Raw genomic sequence first — 5,185 nt, 5'->3', positions numbered from 1 at the left:
GAACAGATAATCAATTTTTTTGAAAAGCAATACTTCACGCCAGAAGAAAATGAAGTAACATAGTTAAGGTAATCAGGGAGATGAAATGTGAAGCAAAGATTTTATAGCCTTTTATGTCCAGAGAAAATGAATACTGAAGTATGGAGAATTCAGACAAACTGTTACCAACATTCAGGAACTAAATGCTTATTGCTCTCATGGGTCTTTCAGGAGGCGTCTACTAGAAAGAGAAGAAATGGAGAAAGAAAAAAATATTCGTGAAAGACACAAAGGTTTGAAAAAGGAGAGATTGTTGGCTGCGATACCCGTATGATCAGAACATATATAGTACAACTGCCGAAAAGGATGTGCTATGGGGGACTACTCGGGATGTGTAGCTGTCCTCAGCAGTCGCGCCGCGCTATGGTGGTGCTGTGGTTCTGAGGGGGCCTCTGGGATGAAGCCAGATAGGTAAATGTTCTCACTCTCCTTGCCCCTGAGAACTAGAAATTTAGTGTGCAGAAAGGAGATGCTGGTATAAAATTTAAGTTAAGACAAAAACAAAGAATGGCTCCGAGTGTTACTGTATACGTGAGGTTTCCCAGCACACAAGGCTGTATGTGCACGTCCGTGTGTTGTCAAGCTCCGTGGCTCTGCCCACCGAGAAGGCGCACGAATGATGCCCACCATACGCACCGAGGTCCTTGTACCTGTGTTCTCTGAGTGCCTTTTCCCACCTAAAGAAACCTGAACTCTTCAGAGAAGTGCCTGATTTCCAGGGTGAGGCGCAGCAGAGCCAATGTGTGCCGCCTCTTAGCATATCGCATAGCTACCGGATGAAGACCTGGTCAGAGGGGAGAACACTATAAAGAGTTCTCTCGCTGCTTAATCTTGGGATTCTTCTGTATTTCTCCTCCAGAACAGAAGATATCCAGCCTCCCTCTAGATCAGCCTTGGTTTTCCTTGCCTTTTTCTCCTTACTTTGCCCATTTTGATATTTGACAATGAATGATTAAATTACTTCTGGTATTGGTGAGGTTATCCTTAGTGTGAGTTTTGGTACAAATGGCCACAGAATACTTAGGGCAGTGGTGCCCGACCTATGGCATGCATGCCACAGCCTGCAGTGTGTTATCAGTGAAAGCTCTGAAAAGTTTGCCATCACGGGCTTAAGACATTTCTAGTTCAGGGTTACCAGTTTATAACAATCTCTACTCGCTCTGGGGCTATTCTCCCCCTTAGTGACATCTGGAAACCCAGGGACACAAGCCTTACCTGAACTTCCAGAAGCCACAAAGAATATAAAAAGCTGGAAAGAACTTTAATTCCAAACTTACGTTTTAAAACTGCCTTCTAATGTACAATATCACAACCTTTTTTGAAATTATCAAAGAACTGAGGGCTGGTGAGATGGCTCAGTGGTCTAAAGCACCTACTTAGAACAAGCTTAGCAAAGCACAGGGACCGCAGTTCAATCCCCCAGCACCACATGCCAGCCAGCCCAGCCCCCTGGTGGGCTGAGCTGGCCACACACACACACACACACACACACACACACACACACATAAATAAATAAAATATTTTAAAAAAAAAAAAGAACTGAGATCATGAACTATCAAATAATGCAAGGCCTCAGGTAAGACAACTCATACCAATAACAGAGGAGACCTGAGCACATGTTCACTGTACAGAGTGTGGGAGGAAGAAAAGACACATGCAAGAAGGGAAGGGGCCTTCAGCAGGATTTCAGAATTAACTACTGGACACTAAGCATAAGCTGTCGTGAGAGGATTCTAACCCTGCAAACAGCAGGCTCTTCTGTGAGCTGACTGGGTGCACACCAGGAAGACTGAGTCAGACTAAGACATCTGAGACATCCTCCCCGGAGTTTGCCAGGGCCATAAGGAAGGGTCTCTCCAAGAAGCAAAGTCCACCTCAGGTCCTCTACCTTTTCTCACCTACCCAGCAAAGCCTGAAGGTCCTAGGGACAGGGAAGCAAGCCTCTATGTTGAACCAAGGGTTCGGGTCAACACCATGAGGTTTATAGGAAGAAAAAATAACAGCAACAGACTTTCAACCATCTGGTAGAGTACAAAGGCCATTGGCTATCTTGTAGCCCAGGGTTTATGGGACTCTGAAAAGATCAAAGTTCAGGCCTGTAAAAGCAGAGGGTGTTGCTTGGCCAGCACCAGGCTGTCAGCACTGGTTACAGCTGTCCACCAGAGAGCTTCTCTGAAGGCCTAGCACAAGAGGACTTCGACTAAGGATGGAACAAACACTGAGAAATTTTGACACCATCACCTCCACCCTAAACCCTATGCTAGAGGAATTTGAAACATGGAAAGGAACCAAAGCAACAACAAAACACCAGACCTCTTAGACTCCCAACTAGATGGACTCGACCTGCCACACTAAATGCCTTGTAAAAGATGTGCTGGGTCCATGCCAAGAGCAAGCGCTGCTCGTCTTTGACTGACCTGCTCAGCTGTGGACTGAAAAGTACAAGAGAGCAAATAAGCAGAGGAAATAGAGCCAAAGATTGTAGAAAAAACAGACATAAACTAGGACACGTGGTGTAGGAATTAGGAGAACTCAAAGTACCCCTGAGGATCGCACTGAATGTGCTGGTGGAAAACATAGATAAGAAATATGATTATGTGACATTCAGCATAAAAATGGGCACAAAAGAAAATGTCAGAAATATAGGGATAGAGGGTTTGTGGGTTAGCTCAGTTGTTTAAGTGCCTGCTCTGGCAAACCCAGTCAAGTGCAGGGGATCACAGTTCGATCCCCAGACCCACCTTTATGGCAGCCTGAGCCAGCCAAAAAAAGTCCTGCTCAACTTTAAAATAAATAAATAATAAGAAATGTAGGAATAAATGCTATACAGCTAATAAAAAGTATCAGTGAACTTTAAAGTATGCCTATAGAAATCCCCAAACCAAAATACAAACAGAAAAAAAGAACTGAAAACAAAATAAAACATAGAATCCTACAGCTGAGAGGAGTCCCAAAGTTGAATAAATATGCAATTAAATTCAGGAAAAGGAAACAGTGAGGGCAACCCATTCGGGACCCCTGCTGTCTTCAGAAGCTCTTCTTATTCCCCATTCTTATTTCCCATTTCTATTCCCAAAAAATTTTCCTACTGTTAAAATGAAGAAGGGAGTGGGAAGGGAGGAGGAGGAGGAGAGAGAAAGAGAGACAGACAGAGAGTGAGAGACAGAGAGAGAGAGAACACAGGCAAAGGAAATATTTTCAAAGATAATGGCAAACTTTTTTCTAAGTTTATAAAATATAAAAACTCTCATATTTTAGATGTTCAAAGAACAGTAGCCAAGATCAATCAAAACAGAAGCACAAAACAATAAAAACCTCAGGCACATCTTATTCAGACTGCTGGAAAACAGAAATAGAAAATCTGAAGTGCACGTACTGTGAAAAGGTGGACTACACACCAAAGAGCAAACATTAAAATTACAACAGAAGTGAAGCAAGCCTAAAGAACAATAATTTTAAAGGCCTCAAAGGAATGAAATGCTACTACCAAGTAATTCCACATCCAGTGGGAGTGTCTTCTAAGGGTGAAAGTGAATTAATCATAAATTCCTGACCAGTGATATCTTTATCATGAGACCTTTACTTAAGAACCATCACTCTGCTCTTCAGTAGTGTATGCCTTAAATTCAGACTAAAGAAGATGTTCCCAGAGAGGAAGAACTTGTAACCACTTTTCCCCCAAACTCTGCTCTTTCCTTATCCTGAGCCTGGCCTCAATTTTCCCCAGCCAGCCTCAGATCCTGTGCACACCTGGTGTGACAGCTACTGTGTCGCCTTGACCAGGCCACAGCCTGCCCAGATATCTGAGCAAACATTACTGTGGGCTTCTCTATGAGGTGTTTTTGGGTGAGATTTACATTGAAGTCAGTTGACAGAGTAGAGCTGGCAGACAGCCCTGGTATGGGCAGCCCCCATCCAGTCAGCCAAAGGCCTGAATAAAACCAAAGGCTGACCCAGCCTTGCTCGTGTAAAGAAGACTTCTCTCCAGTTAACACTGTTATTATTTCCAAAGACACCTTAACTATCACTTATTTTAAAATAAGACATTAGGGCCGGGGAGATGGCTCAGTAGGATAAGCGCTTGACCGGCAAACGCAAGGATCTGAGTTCAATCCCCGGTTCCGCCAAAATAAATAAATAAATAAATAAAAATAAAATAAGACATTAGGGGCAAGGGAGATGGCTCAGTGGAATAAGCACTTCCCTGGCAAGTGCAAGGGCCAGAGCTCAATCCCTGGTTCCCAAAATAAAATAAAACATTAAGTGTAAAAAAAAAAAATCATTGAGGGCTGGTGAGATGTCTCAGTGGTCTAAAGCACCTACTTAGAACAAGCTTAGCAAACACAGGGACTGAGGTTCAATCCCCAGCACCACATGGCTGAGCTGGTCACACACACACACACACACACACACACACACACATAAATAAATAAAATTTTTTTAAAAAATCATTGATAAACATACTTTCATTCGAAGTGATTTAAAACTAATTAAGGTAACACAAAAGAAAAGCAACTTCCTTTAAATCTTAAAATACCAGCTGTATGGGAGACTTACTCAACAGTCATGGAATTGATGATGATGGTGAGAAAAATGATGGCAGTAATGACACTGGCACTGCACTACAGGCAGGTGGAGCACACCTATAATGCCAGCACTTAGGTGGCTCAGGGAAAAGGATCACCACAAGTTCAAGGCCAGCCTGGGCCACAAAGCGAGTTCAAAGCTGGCCTGAACTGCATAGTGAGACCATGTCTCAAAAAGACAAAATAGTAATAATGAGAATAACAATGGCGAAAGTGGGTGGCTAACGCAGAAGTCTCCATAGTGTTTTTCTCAGGGACTGTTTGTGTGGTATCTGAATAGATACTTATAGCTCAAAATGGAACAAAGCAAATCCCCCTAAATTAATAGGTATCCATTACCACTTGTATAACAAATATTCTTGCATGCAGGATTACTTATTCTTTAAAATGTTAATGAGTGAACTTAACTTGAACTCTTTTTTTTTTTAATATTTATTTATTTTTATTTATTACATTTATTTATTAGTGTGTGTGGCCAGCTCAGCCCACCAGGGGGCGGGTCTGGCTGGCATGTGGTGCTGGGGATCGAACCGCGGTCCCTGTGCTTTGCCAAGCTTGTT

General features: G+C 42.8%; 1 pseudogene; it reads left to right on the top strand.

The window, feature by feature from the left end:
• Positions 1–352: 352 nt before the first annotated feature.
• LOC101574206 overlaps positions 353–5,185 on the top strand; it is an 18,824-nt pseudogene continuing 13,991 nt past the window's right edge.

This window comes from Octodon degus, unplaced genomic scaffold (genome assembly GCF_000260255.1).
Source record: "Octodon degus isolate 3935 unplaced genomic scaffold, OctDeg1.0 scaffold00183, whole genome shotgun sequence".
NCBI lineage: Eukaryota > Metazoa > Chordata > Mammalia > Rodentia > Octodontidae > Octodon > Octodon degus.
Note: the sequence above shows the minus strand (reverse complement) of the source record. Positions and strands in the feature narration are given on the sequence as shown.